Raw genomic sequence first — 16,228 nt, forward strand, 5'->3', positions numbered from 1 at the left:
GCTGCCCTCGTTCTCTGTTAGGGCTGTCTTCTTTAAGATCTTAATTGCCACTCTTTCCCTGCGAAGAGCGTCTGTTGCCAGCAGCACTTTTCCGTAGCCTCCCTCTCCAAGTATTGAGTGGAAAGTGAATTTGTCCACTGTTAAGGGGGCAGTATCTGTGTTTTCTTGGCTGGTGGGCATAGCGCCTGGTCGGCCTCTTCTAAATGCTGTTATGAATTGATTATTTTTATTTTTTAGAAATGCTGCAATTCTGTCCCAGTTTCTTCGTGATCCCTTCTTAGTGATCTTTTTCGCTGAAAGGGAAACCGGGCCTGCCATATGGCTGCACCCTTCCCCTGGATCTTCAGTAATGTCAGCGTTTCTCTTGTCTCTCACGCGCCAAAATCTGGGACATCGGTTACATGCTTTTATTAATTGTTCCTGTTTCCTTTCCAGAAATGCTGCCAACATGTTCCATCCTCTCTGTAATCGTGCAACAAATCTCCTCACCTTTTTGGCTGCTGAGTTGGTCCGGCCTGCCTGCTTTCCTCTTCGGTTCTGTTTTCCTCTGCACCTCTTTCTTTTCTGCCTCTTGTCTCTGGATCTCCATGCTTTCTCTCGTATTTTTTTTCTCCTATTCGTTCCCATGTTTTGTCATCCGACAGGAACAGGGCCCTTTAGAGAATATATCGCAAGATGTGTCTTCAGTCTAGAGCGTCTGAAAACTGGAACTCAGGGGCTTCAGCAGCTGTATAAGTAGCTGCGTGATGTCAGCAGTGACTGTGATGTAATTGTAACTGTGATGTCACAATTGTGCAGCTGAGCCTAGTTCTAAAGGTCTTCTACATTTTATGGCAGTGGATGTATATGAAGGTTTCTTCCTGTCCAAACTTTAAACTGTGTAAGCTATGTAGAACGTGTCCCTAATTCTACCTATGTAAAATGTACCTGCCCATATTAAGACATAAAAATTAATATTTTATAAGGAATATGACATTTGCAAGGAGGGATTAGTCTGTATTGCGGTCATATCAGACCATAGAAGCATGTAACACAGTCTAGTAATTGGAGAATCTACGTGTTTATACCACGTATACCCATTATCCTCAACAATTTTCCTTTTCAATTTAAGCACCAAAATTAATAATTATAGCTATTTTATTACTAAGTGACTAGTAACTTAGGGCTTAATTCAGATCTGATCGCTGGGCTGCGTTTTTTTGCTGTCCTGCGATCAGATAGTCGCCGCCTACAGGGGGAGTGTATTTTAGCTGTGCAAGTGTGCGATCGCATGTGTAGCTGAGCTGTTTGTGCAGTCTGTGCACAGCCCAGGACTAACTCTAGCAGTGCGATTGAATCCCGCTGTTCGGGGCCAGAGATGACGTCAGACACCCTCCCTGAAAATGCTTCAGCCCGGCTGCATTTTTCTGGACACTCCATGAAAATGGTCAGTTGCCACCCACAAACGGCCTCTTCCTGTCAATCACCTTGCGAGCGCCCGTCCGAATGGCTCCTTCGCACCATCCCATCACTGACCAGCGATCTGACGCGCCTGCGCATTGCAGCTCAGAGGCATGCGCAGTTCGGATCTGAGCGGCGATCAGCGCTGAATGCCCCCCTTAATCTCAAGCGGTGCCAGGAGTGTTAAAAAAGCATCTAAAACTAATTTAACACAACCCAAAAAGCATCTGGGTTACAGATGGCCTTTAGACCCTAGGCCCTGTCCTTAAAATTACCATGCAATCACTTCTATTTCCCCATTGCAACCATTATTAATAGCAATCACATTTAAGGTGGTTCCCAATTATTTGTAGGCATGTGTAACTGTATGAAAGAGCCAAGAGATGGTGAAGAGCATTAGCATCAGTACAGAGGTGGTCATTACGAGTTGATCGCTCGCAAGCTGTTTTTAGCAGCATTGCACACGCTAAGCCGCCGCCTACTGGGAGTGAATCTTAGCATAGTAAAATTGCGAACGAAAGATTCGCAATATTGCGATTACACAAGTCTTAGCAGTTTCTGAGTAACTTCAACCTTACTCGGCATCTGCGATCAGTTCAGTGCTTGTCGTTCCTGGTTTGACGTCACAAACACACCCAGCGTTCGCCCAGACACTCCTCCGTTTCTCCAGCCACTCCCGCGTTTTTCCCAGAAACGGTAGCGTTTTTTCCCACACGCCCATAAAACGGCCAGTTTCCGCCCGGAAACACAAACTTCCTGTCAATCACACTACGATTGCCTGAACGAAGAAAAAGCCGTGAGTAAAATTCCTAACTTCTTAGCAAATTTACTTGGCGCAGTCGCAGTGCGAACATTGCGCATGCGCACTAAGCGGAAAATCGCTGCGATGCGATGAAATTTACTGAGCGAACAACTCGGAATGACCACCAGAGTTTGTTGCGAAGGGAGAGATTAGAGGAAGTGAGGAGTTTGGAGTACATAGGGGTGTGTCATGTGTCAGTAAAAAGATGACTAGAAATAAAGGTGAGGTGCAGATTAGAGATGTGCGCCGACCCCCGTGTTTTGCCAAAACCACCCTCACATGTTTTGGTTTTGGATCTGTATTATTTCACAAATGTATAAAAACAGCTGAAATCACATATCCCAGAAGCCCTGAGGAATCCGCCAGCTGGATGACATTTGTATCCTCATTCTGATGTCACAAGTCAAACAGATACATAGACAAACCTGGAGGGAAGGTTGCGTTCCCAAATAAAGGGGTCAGAGGGTGTAGTCTGAGTGATATAAGTGGCTGATCTGTCTGTTTACACCAGCACAACAAAGTAGGACATAGCAGCAGATAACAAAAAGAGGGTACCAGAATGAGCCAGGGTAGCCCTGGCATCATGGGTGGGAGAGAAGCTGCTTCAGTGTGCGTCCTTTGCTTGTGATTCCCAGCCAGGGCCAGTGCTGGAGTGTTTGGCGCCCCCCTGCAAATTATAAATTGGCGCCCTCTCATCCTTAAAAAAGGAACAATGCGCACTGCAAAAAGGGGTGTGGTAACAGAAGGGAGGGGCATGGCCACAATGGTACCCACAATTCATATTACACCACATAGTATTCACGTTACGCCACACAGTACCATCCCTTATACACAATGTCCACAGTCGTGCCTCTTATCAGAGGTGTAGCTAGGTGTCATGGTGCCCGGAGCAAGGGTATGTTTCAATGCCACCTCCTCTGTACTGAATTGGGGTTATGTTACATTTGAAAAGAAAAATATATTTTAAAATTGGTGACAGGGGCAGTTCTAGACCTTGAGAGCCACAGAATAGTACCAATTCACATTACACCGCACAGTTGTGTCCGTTAGTCACATTACACCGCACAGTACCGTCTGTTATTCACATTACAACGCACAGTACCGTCTGTTATTCACATTACACCGCACAGTACCATCCGTTATTCACATTACACCTCACAGTACCATCTGTTATTCACATTACACCGCACAGTACCATCCGTTATTCACATTACACCGCACAGTACCGTCCGTTATTCACATTACACCTCACAGTACCGTCTGTTATTCACATTACACCTCACAGTACCATCCGTTATTCACATTATACCTCACAGTACCGTCTGTTATTCACATTACACCGCACAGTACCATCCGTTATTCACATTACACCGCACAGTACCGTCCGTTATTCACATTACACCTCACAGTACTGTCCATTATTCACATTACTGAAGTGTAGCAAACTGAAACACCCACAATTCCAGTGCCGGAAACTTAAACTAATTGTGGGGGTGATGATATGAATCAGGTTCGGGTGATCAGAGCGGCAGACCTGCTTTACCCCTAAGACACAATGACAAAACACACATATACAGGATCCAACTCCATTTTATTATTCTAACAAAATTAACAAGTGACAGGTCAGCAGGAAACAGGTGCACGGTTGAAACAGGCTGGCTATGGCTTCTCTACTAGCCAGCGTTAGCATTAACCAGCGTTAACCAGCGTAACCAGCGTTAGCATTAACAAGCGGCAGGTAAGCAGGAAACAGGTGCACGGTTGAAACAGGCTGGCTATGGCTTCTCTACTATGGATACCAGCATAACTCAATTGCAGATACAGTAAGTACATTCACATTAGCTTTTAAACTGCTGGGCGGAGCTTGCATAAGAGAACTATAGATACCAGAATAACTCAATTGCAGACAAGTACATTCACATTAGCTTTTAACTGCTGGGGGCGGAGCTTGCATGGGAGAACTATAAATACCAGCATAACTCAGTTGCAGATAAGTACATTCACATTAGCTTTTAAACTGCTGGGCGGAGCTTACATGAGAGAACTATAGATACCAGCATAACTCAATTGCAGACAAGTACATTCACATTAGCTTTTAAACTGCTGGGCGGAGCTTGCATGGGAGAACTATAAATACCAGCATAACTCAATTGCAGACAAGTACATTCACATTAGCTTTTAAACTGCTGGGCGGAGCTTGCATAAGAGAACTATAAATACCAGCATAACTCAATTGCAGACAAGTACATTCACATTAGCTTTTAAACTGCTGGGCGGAGCTTGCAGGGGAGAACTATAGATACCAGCATAACTCAATTGCAGACAAGTACATTCACATTAGCTTTTAAACTGCTGGGCGGAGCTTGCATAAGAGAACTATAAATACCAGCATAACTCAATTGCAGACAAGTACATTCACATTAGCTTTTAAACTGCTGGGCGGAGCTTGCAGGGGAGAACTATAGATACCAGCATAACTCAATTGCAGACAAGTACATTCACATTAGCTTTTAAACTGCTGGGCGGAGCTTGCATGAGGGAACTATAGATACCAGAATAACTCAATTGCAGATAAGTACATTCACATTAGCTTTCAAACTGCTGGGTGGGGAGTCTACCCCGTTTCATACTAACCCCCTTTTTGCAGAGTGGTGCAGCAGAAGGGGTTAAAAAATGGCACAGATAAAGGGGAGCCTACCCCCTTTTAAATAATATGTCCCCTATTATGCAGAGTTTGGCAGCGGAAGGGAGTTACAGGGCAGAGTTACGCAGCGGAAGGGCTTTATGGTGATCTCACCAACTGCTGCGGCGCTTCTGCCACCTCGGACCGCTCCTTGTCTTCGGCGCCATCCGGGATGCAGAGCACTGCACCGGGGATGCACCCTTGCGCTGAGGTCCGTGGTGTCCCGGGGTCTTCTGCACTGCCGCAGGATCTGGTCGGCGCTGTCTTCTCTCCGCTGGTCCGCACCGTCCTCTCTCACCGCTGGGGTCTTCTCCGGGTCCTCGCTTCTGGTCACCGGGGTCCTCCTCCCTGCGTCTCCTCTCTTCTTCCATCCGGGGGTCCTTGCAGGGGTCCTCTCTCCTCCTCCGGGGTCGTCCTTCGCAGTGCCCGCGTGCTCTCCTCCGGTCCGCGTCTTCTTGGAGCGGCAGCCTGGGAGGTTCTCCAGCGGGGCCCGTCTCTCCACACGCTCCTCTTCAGCCTGGATCCGCGCCGGGGTCCTCCAGTCGTCCCCGCGATCCTCTTCTCTGGCAGGCAGCGGTGAAGATGGCTCATCCTCCTCAGGGGTCCTCTCTCCTGGCCAGGTCTTTTCTCCCAGCCTCCGGATCACACAGCGGCAGGCACTGGCAGCTCTTCACCAAGCGCTGGACGGGGTGAACGATCCCGGCGGGAATCTCGACTCCCCAGGATGGGCAACAGCTCCACACCACAGCGGCTGGTCAGCACAGTTCTCCAGCGGGAGTTACATGACTGGATTCCCCAGGTACTCTTTTTCCCATTCCTCCAGGGACTCTCCTTCCCACGCTGGGGACCCGCTTATATGGGTCTCCCTAACTCTGGACCTCCCCCGTCCTCCTTAATGACTGGCTCCCAGGGCCCCAGCAACAGCCCGCCCCAGGTGTCTTTTGCCCTGCAACCTGGGGGGCCAATCAGTGTGGGGGCCATCTTCCCGGGCTAAGCTGTTGCTGAGGAGGGGGGGGGGGGGAATCTTCCCACTACAGTGGCGCCAAACTATCCCAGCCAGAGCTGACAGGGGACATCACAGTTCAGCCCATGATCCACCCTGGGCTTTGTAGAAAAAAAAAATCACAAGGGGATCCCCATGGTGCTAGCGTCCGTTAGTCACATTACACTGCACAGTAGTACCCACACAGTAGAGCACCTTATACACATTATGTGGCCAGGTAGAGCCCATTATACATATTATGCCAGGTACATCCCTCATTCCCTCCACAGCACTGCCCCAGTACCTGCAGGAGGTCCCGACTCCGGCGCTGCTCCTCCTCTGCCTTCTCCTCCTCATGTCTCTCGGAGGCGCCGTTACCCCTACAGCAGCGGCTCTGTAGGATGTCAGCTGTTATGCCGAGAGGGAGGAAATGGGTACTAATTACTCAGGCCACGGACTGATGGAGGGCTCGGTGGGGCCCTGGTCCACCGCACTCCCTACCCCCTCCCTCCTTACTGGGCAGCAGCATAAGCACTCAGCTTGGCAGCACAGCACATGCTGCAGTGTGCTATGCTGCAGTGAGGCTGCTGCTACTGCTGAGCCTCTGCCTGTTCGGGTAGTGGGGAGAAGTGATCACACTCCCCCCCTCAAATTGACTCTGGCTGAGGGGCTCAGGGCCCCCCCTCCTGACCCCTACACCCTGCTTGGCACTTCACTTTTTGCACAAGGGGGCGTGGCCATGCCTCCCGCGATTAGGTCACGCTCCCAAAATCATGCCCGGTTCAACGTTGTGTGTGGGCTGAGGCCGCTCTCTGGGGAAGGATGGGGGGCGCGGTCACTCAGGGGGAAACCTTCCAAGGAAGGTGGTCAAGCATGGAATCCAGCCTTCAAATAAACATTCTGGAACTAAGAGTCGTCTACAACGGTCTTCTCGAAGCGGCCCATCTTCTGCGAGAACGAGCCATTCAAGTGCAGTCGGACAATGTAACAACGGTGGTTTAGATAAACTGACAGGGCGGAACGAAGAGCAGAGCTGCAATGTCAGAGGTAACAAGAATCATCCTCTGGGTAGAAAAATACGGGTAGGCGCTGTCAGCAATCTTCATTCCGGGAGTAGACAACTGGGAAGCGGACCTCCTCAGCAGACTCGATCTTCATCACGGAGAGTGGGGACTCCATCCGGAGGTGTTCACGGAGGTAACAGATCTTTGGGGTGTACCTCAAATAGACATGATGGCCTCTCGTCTCAACAAGAAGCTTCGGCGGTATTGTTCCAGGTCGAGGGACTCGCAAGCCGTGTCGGTGGACGCCCTAGTGTCTCCGTGGGTGTTTCAGTCAGTGTATGTGTTTCCTCCACTTCCACTCATTCCAAGAGTTCTAAAACTCATGAGGAGAACAAGAATTCAGGCAATCCTCATTGCTCCGGACTGGCCAAGAAGGGCTTGGTACGCGGTTCTTCTGGATCTACTGCTAGAAGAGCTGAGGCCTCTTCCTCTTCGGGAGGACCTGCTGCAGCAGGGGCCGTTCGCTTATCAAGACTTACCGCGGCTACGTTTGATGGCATGGAGGTTGAACGCCAGATATTAGCTCGGAAGGGCATTCCGAACAAGGTTATTCCTACCCTTATACAGGCTAGGAAGGCAGTAACGTCTAAACATTACCATCATATTTGGAAAAAATATGTAACTTGGTGTGAGTTCAAGAAGTTTCCTACGGTGGAGTTTCAACTGGAAAGGTTTCTCCTCTTCCTGCAAGCAGGTGTGGACAGAGGCGTAAGTTCATACCAGATGCCCGGAGGCGAAATGCATGATGTTGCCCTCCCCCCCCCCATGGCTCCAGCTTGCGCATATGCCAATGACTGTTGTTGCATGAACATTCGAACAGCTGAGAGGACAAGGGAGGAAGTGATGTTGTCACATAACTTCTCAGTGAGTGCCGGGACGGGCTCTGATCAGGGCCGGTTCTTGGCCTTGTGGCGCCCCGGGCAAAATATAGGGGCGTGGCTTCAAATGGGGGCATGGTCATGACGCTGAAAGAAAAAATTAAATAAAAAAAAAGTATACTTACCATCCCCGTTCCTGATCCAGACCGCTGCAGACCCCCTCCGCCGGAGGCGCCGCTCTTCTCCTCTCCTCTCTTCGATCTTTGGGAGAGACGTTATTACGTCTCTCCCATAGAACAGCATAGACACTAGAGGTCAATTATGACCCCTAGTGTCTGTGCCACTATGCTGTGCGGTGCGCGATGACGTCATCGCGCATCGCACAGCAAAGGTTTTCTACATGAAGGGAAACTAGACCGTAGCGTCTAGTTTCCCTTCATGGAGAGGACCTTTGCTGTGCGGTGCGCGATGACGTCATCGCGCACCACACAACTAAGGTCCTCTCAATGAAGGGAAACTAGACGCTACGCGTCTGGTTCCCTTCAAAGCGGGGGGGCACAGCAGGGCACTGCGGGGGGCACAGTGGCGGATCTTGCCCTGGTGCGGCGCCCTCCGGATGGCGCCAGCGCCCTCCGGATGGCGCCGGCGCCCTCCGGAAGGCGGCGCCCCGGGCAAAAGTACCGCTTGCCCGTGGCAAGATCCGCCACTGGCTCTGATATCCCAGCGACTCACCAGTGGTACATCAGGTTGAATAAAGATTCCAGGATAGGAGTCAGTGTCCAGGACTTTGCACAGAAACTGGGGCTAGTGTCAGACTTTGTGTGGCCCAGTACAGATGACACAGCCAGGAACCCTTAAGTCCAGGCCTGGTACGCCGGTGTACTCCCCTGATGGTGATCGCTGGTTTAGATAGGCTAAACAAGTCCCCTGATATTCTGCACTATTTGCATTGTTTATCTAAGCCATACTCTCCACTCCCATATGCTGCAGCGGTAAGGGGCCCATTTATATTGTATATTTGCGGCTATAGCCTCAAAAATTCGGGGGTAAACTGCAAATATTAAGTATCTCCCAAATGTAAGAAGGAGGGACCGCAGCAGATATTGCAGATACCTGCTGCAATCGCTCCATTTCCGCTGGCAGCCAGACCCCCAATAGGTTTCTATGGAGGATGAGATGCTGCCTGATGTGTCAATATCTGGAATGCGATGCATTCCCAAAATAGGCTGCCGCAGCTACTGCCATCTGAAAATGGAGGTAGCCCATTGTAGCTTATGGGCTACACATCGCACTTGTGGCTGGGCAGAGGGCTCCCCTGGAACACTCCCTGGAAGTGGCCACTGTGCCGTGTGATCTTAGCTGACCGCGCATGCACAGAAGCTACAGCAGCCATCACAGCACATCACAGGGACAGGCTCCTTTTGGAGTCCTGTCCCGGCGTGTGCAGAATAATACATTGGGGTGATAGGATCGCATATTGCAATGCAATCCTAGGTGATAAGATCCCGCCCAGATCGCATTGATGTGCAATTCATGATAATGGCCTCTAAGTCACTGTATAAGGCCCAGGAACAGGTCCTACTCTGCACTCCTGTATACTGCAGCGCTGGATCACAGTATAAGGAGCAAGTCACATACTTTATATTGAATCAGTGCTGCAGTATACAGGGTGCAGTGTATGACCTGTCAGCAGCAGCACAAATATGTAGTAGGACGCAGTGCCATTACCTCAGCAGGGTCCTGACCTCCTGTTGGGGCAGTGAGCAGGGGCAGGGGGCTCTGCACAGTGCACACCAGGATGCCCAAACTTGCTGACTAGTTCTTCTGTCTGTATAGGGGGCAGCATGCTGCTGGTACTACATGCTGGCAGCCTCTCTCCTCACACACGTAGATTACAGGTAGTAGGGGTCCTCCAAGGGGCTGCTGAGAAACGACAGCAGTGAATGCAACAAATCACTTTTGTATTGTGAGAAGAGAGACAGATCTCTCTGCAGGGTCTGCATCTTTCACAAGTGATTTGCTACAGTCACTGTTGTCGATGCTCAGCAGTCCCCCCCCACATACACCCCACCCATTACGAATAGCACATACTCATCATGTTTGTTCAGCCCCTGACCTCTGCTGCTGAGGCTCTCTCGCTCCCTCCCATCCAGTGTCTCCTCACAGTGACAGCCGTTCCGCTCCCGTGCCTATACGCCCGCACTTTCTCCTGGCCACGATCAGATCACTCAGGAGAGCACTGAGTATAGAAGGAAGGGCATGGAACCTGGGGGCAATGGAGGAGATGCCCCCTTCAGGGCTAAGAGCCCGGCGGCATCCGACTCTGTTGTCTCCGGTAGTTCCACCCCTGGGTGTGGATATGGGCCTGAGGTTGGAATCCGTAAAGGTCCAGATTTCGTCCCTATCCATTTTCTTCCAGAAACAGTTGGCTTCTCTCCCGGAGATTCAGACTTTTCTGAAAGGGGTTCTGCACATCCAGCCTCCTTTTGTGCCTCCTACGGCACCTTGGGATCTTAACGTGGTGTTGCAGTTCCTGCAATCGGATTGGTTTGAGCCTCTACAGGAGGTTGAGGTCAAGTTTCTCACTTGGAAGGCGGTCACACTGTTGGCATTAGCTTCGGTGTCTGAATTGGGGGCATTGTCCTGCAGGCATTGTCCTGCAAAAGCCCCTACTTGATTTTCCATGGAGATAGAGCTGAGCTCAGGACGTTCAGCAGTTTCTTCCAAAAGTTGTGTCCTGCTTCTAAGCAGATGATTTCTCGCTGGATCAGATTCACTATCCATCATGCTTATTCTACGCCAGGCTTGCCGTGTCCAAAATCTGTTAAGGCCTACTCTACTCGTAAGGTGAGTTCTTCCTGGGCGGCTGCCCGGGGTGTCTCGGCTTTACAGCTTTGCCGAGCGGCTACTTGGTCGGGGTCGAACACATTTGCTAAGTACTACAAATTCGATACTTTGGCCTCTGAGGACCTAAAGTTTGGTCAATCAGTTCTGCAGGAGCATCCACGCTGTCCCTCCCGTACTGGGAGTTTTGGTACATCACCATGGTACTAGTGTGGACCCAAGCATCCTCTAGGACGTAAGAGAAAATAGGATTTTAATTACCTGACGGTAAATCCTTTTCTCCTAGTCCGTAGAGGATGCTGGGCACCCGACCCAGTGCGTACTTTATCTGCAGTTTGTTCTTTATAGTTACACAAGTTGTGTTTCATTTGTTTTCAACATGTTGCTGTAAATGGTTCATGCCTGTTGGCGTGTGTCATGTTGAATGCCATGTTGTGCGGCATGTTTGAGGTGTGAGCTGGAATGAATCTCACCATTAGTATAAAAGTGAATCCTTTCCTCAAAATGTCCGTCTCCCTAGGCACAGTTCCTATAACTGAGGTCTGGAGGAGGGGTACCGATTGATCGAACTTGAGGTCCTTATCGGCCAAGGTGTCAAACTTATAAAATTTAGCAAATGTGTTTGACGCTGACCAAGTAGCTGCTCGGCAAAGTTGTAAAGCCGAGACGCCCCGGGGCAGACGCCCAGGATGAGCCCACTTTCCTAGTAGAATGGGCCTTCACCGACTTCGGTACTGGCAAGCCTGCGGTAGAATGAGCGTGCTGAATTGTCCCTCTGATCCAGCGTGCAATAGTCTGCTTAGAAGCAGGACACCCAATCTTGCTGGGAGCATACAGGACAAACAGAGCCTCTGTTTTCCATAATCGAGCTGTTCTTGCGACATAAATCTTCAAAGCTCTAACCACATCTAGAGACTGGGACTCAGTGAAAGTGTCAGTAGCTACTGGCACCACAATAGGTTGGTTTATGTGGAAGGGCGAAACCACCTTTGGAAGAACTCCAAAAAGAGGAAGACCAAGAAGTGCAGAGGGTGCAGAGGGGGGAAAAAGAAGACAAACAAGAGATTGGGATTAAAAGATATAGACAAGATCCCCACAAACATTTTTAACCTCTCGAGTAAAATACTCACCAATACTGAAAAAACACTTCTAACTAAAGGATTAGGATTTGCGCCTACCAGCACCCCAAATATATTCAATCTCTTTATAGAGTTGAACAGGTTTGTGCGGACTCTGTGTAGGAAGCGATATTTTATACAACGGAATATGAAATTACATCACGAGGAGGGCCTCGCCATCACTCTTGACTCTAGTGATGACCCGGCTGTAATGATGTTACAACAACTATTGGAGGAAAACTTGACCTCACCCCCATCAAACCCTAGAAAATTGTTCGATGTACAGAGGAGCACTTTCAGACGCAGGTCAGAGTTTTATCCTCTCACTTATAAGAGTGCAATGGTCGAATGTTTCTATAAAACCACACTAGAGGACTTCAGGAACCTATGTCAACCGGGGAAAAATGGTGGTTTAAGATCAACCACCAACCTGAATAAGTGGGAACGTAAAGCTCTTCGAGATCTTACTAGGGACAATTCCCTTGTCTTTAGAGAGGCCGATAAGGGGGGGGGGGGGACTGGTGGTGCAGGATAAGAAGGATTACCTTCTTGAGGCACACCGACAATTGGGGGATATTAAATTCTATAAACAATTGCCAAGTGATCCTACTCCTCTCTTTCTTAAAGAGTTACAGCATCTTCTTGATGAAGCCCTGGCGGACGGAGTTATTTCCAGGGAGGAATTTAATTTTTTGTTTATTAAACACCCCACTACTCCGATCTATTATCACCTCCCCAAAATTCATAAAACACTTAGTTCACCTCCCGGGCGCCCTATCATCTCTGGTATTGGTTCTTTGTCTTCTAATCTGTCGTTTTATGTGGACTCTTTTCTTCAACCCCGTGTCTCGTCTTTGAGGTCACACATCAAAGACACCACTCATTTTCTCCAACTAATACAGGACTTTGTTTGGAAAGATACGTACGCTTTTTTGACTCTTGATGTACAGAGTCTATATACCAACATTCCACACGATCTAGGTCGTGATGCAATAGCAACCAGACTACGGATGAATGGTGACCTCTCAGCGAGACACGGGATTTTCTTATTGGATGCCATTTCCTTCATATTACAGCACAATTATTTCTTATTCATGGACACTTTTTATTTACAGCTAATGGGTATGGCCATGGGGACCAGGTTTGCGCCGAGCTATGCCAACCTCTACATGGGCGTGTTTGAGGACGCCCATGTGTGGGGGGTGGCTTTGGCGCGAACCTGGTCCTCTATGGCCGTTATAGCGATGATTTATTTATTATTTGGGATAGGGATCTTTTTTCAGCACAGAATTTTGTTTCTAGTCTCAATTCAAATCATTTTAATTTGAAATTTACGCACTCCTATCACCCTTTGACCACCAACTTCCTGGATATAACTCTGGAAGCCAGGATGGTAAAATTTACACCTCTAATTATAACAAGGAGGTTGCCACCAACTCCTATCTGCACTACCAGAGTGCCCATTACCCCCCTTGGAAGAAGAACATCCCAAAGGGTCAATTTTTGCGTCTACGACGCAATTGTACTGAGAACGGGAAATTCCTAGAACAAGCTGAATCTATGATGGAGGCTTTTATTAATAGGGGCTACCCACAATCACCACTTAAAAAGAACATCAAAGAGGTCTTGGATCTAGATAGGAATGAATTACTTAGACCAAAGACACGAGTAGAGAAAACTAGAAGTACTGATACTAATAAGACTAGCCATGATCAGTCAGAGGAGATAGCCTTTATATCCACTTTTAATAGTGAAAGCATGCAGATTAAAAGAATAATATGTAAGAATTTTAGGATTCTGAATCAAGATACCCTTCTGAGGGGTCATATATAATAAACCCAAATTTATATTTAAGAAGAATCGTTCACTTAAAAATATTCTTGCTCCTAGTTATATGAAAGATATACATATTTTGGAGGAAGATGAGGGGAATACGAGGGAGACTTGGTTACCAGTGCGACCCAAAGGCTTCCACCGTTGTGGGGCCACGAGATGCACCACATGTAAATATATACCCAAGAAAACTACACATATTCAAATTAAAGAAGGGGAAGAATATGCCCTTACTAGTTTTATGAATTGCAACTCTGATTATATTATCTATCTCCTTTCATGTGGTTGCAACCAAAGATATGTGGGACGCACCACAAGGAGTATTAAAATTCATTTTTTGGAACATCGACGTAATATCATTAACAGAGTACAGACGCATAGTGTGTCTAGACATTTTAGGAATATTCATAATGGTGATCCGAGCTCCCTCTGTCTGACAGCTATTGAACATATAGAAATTACAAAGAGGGGTGGGGATCGATACAGGAATCTGTGTAAACAAGAACTGTATTGGATGTTCAAGCTTAATACTATCCACCCTTTAGGATTAAACGAAGCAATGGAACTCAGTACAGTTTTATAATATTACATATAGTCCCTTGGTGTTCCGGATGATCCCCTCTTTGCATCTCTCCTTTCCCCCATCTTTTCCCTCACCCCCCTCCCTCCACCTCCCCCTCCATTCCTTCCCCTATCCGTTGTCTTCCCCTCTCCCTCCCTCTTCATAAATATGAAACCTCGATTTGGTTGTTTCCATTTATCCATATATCTGTTTATCATTTATGACTCCATGGTTTCTCCATTCCATATGCATGTAAATATTGATATAGACTATAATAGGGGACTTCTTAGACCTAATATATGTATACTCTTTAGAATATACAGTATTACTGCTATTGTTTTTTATTACTATTTTTTTCATGGTTAGAATCAGTGGGTCTAGATTATGTTATGTACTTGGAATTATGAAAACAATGTACCAACAATAAATATACATGAAATATAGAAAATAATAATGAAGTATATATATAAATAATAAAAATATATATAAAAAAATATTAATAAAAATAAAAAATAAAATATAAAATATAAAAAATAAAAAATAAACAATAAATTATAATAATAATAATAAAAATAAAAAATAATAAGAAATGAGATGTAATACAAGAAGTATATATATATATGTTGATAATTATTTCACACGGATCCAGTAAATATACCAGAGGGTTAATAATATTGATTACAAACTACTCTGAATCCCACTATGGTTCCTTTTTAGTCTAATATCTTTCCTTTTTATTCCCATTACCAATAATTGAAAACACGAGCCATTCTAACCAGATTGCATGGACGACGTGTATGTATACGCGTCGCCCTGACAACCATTGGAACGCTTTCTGTGTGTAGAATTACCCTTAGTAGACGCCGGGTGATGACGTGACATTGAGACTGTTATGCCGCGTCTGTCTACCCGGCGACGGAATGTACGAGGAGACAGTGAGATGACGCGACGCCTGTTGCGCCGCATCATCAAGGTGTGCACTTAGACGTGACGCCCTCTGTTGAATGTATCGATTGTATACAGCTGTTCGGCAACACGATCCAACTTAGGTTCGAGGTATATCTAATACATGGATATATATGATCATCAGGGGCTAATGTTTTGATATTATAGTTCCTCAAGTCCATTTCGTTTTTTACATTAATTTCCTTTTAGATGAAATGAATGGTCATGTGACCAACTCTCTTTTAAACCATTCTCTATGTTTTATTGGGAATTATAATATGATTACCATCTATATGAATTTATATGTGAATGACTATTATTTAATACTGGTATGTCTGTCATTAATCTGGTCGTTTAATGAAGTGAGAAGGTCAATTGTGTCACATATGCAAATGAGCATCCATATTGGAAAGGGGTATAAAAACCCCACACAGCAGGACCAGGAGCACCTTGAAAAAGTTGCGTAAACGCAACGAAACGCGTTGGTGGAACCTGCTATTACAAGCCTACTGTCTATCCAAATACTTGGAGGATCAAAAACCTGGACCAAGTCCCTGACATTTGCCATATACAGATTGGTTTCCTGAAAGAGAGACACAGACCATGGACCTTTGGAATCACCACCATTGAGTAAGGGACTGCCATCTGCGGACGCTGCTCTGCTTAAACGCCTCACATCATGGTGGTAAATATGTATTCAAGGTTGTGACTGTTTATGGTCTCCCAGGATCCATAAGGGACTTTACTAAACGGAACAGGGTTTTTTGAATACTCCTCCCTGATCTCCATCATTTACAGGAGTAGCTTTCCACTTGCTTTTATTTTGGACTTTTAATATGTGCACTATTAGTGTTTTTTATATATAAATAAATGTTGTGATATTAATGACTATTCTCACTCATTGACGACCTAGGCGCTACATTTTGTTTTGTGTATATACTGGCACCACAATAGGTTGGTTTATGTGGAAGGACGAAACCACCTTTGGAAGAAATTGTTGACGAGTTCTTAACTCTGCCCTATCTTCTTCATGGAAGATCAGGTAAGGGCTCTTGTGAGACAAGGCCCCCAACTCAGACACCCGCCTTGCGGATGCCAAGGCCAAAAGCATCACCACTTTCCAAGTGAGAAACTTCA

This window comes from Pseudophryne corroboree, chromosome 12 (assembly GCF_028390025.1).
Source record: "Pseudophryne corroboree isolate aPseCor3 chromosome 12, aPseCor3.hap2, whole genome shotgun sequence".
Classification (NCBI taxonomy): Eukaryota; Metazoa; Chordata; class Amphibia; order Anura; family Myobatrachidae; genus Pseudophryne; species Pseudophryne corroboree.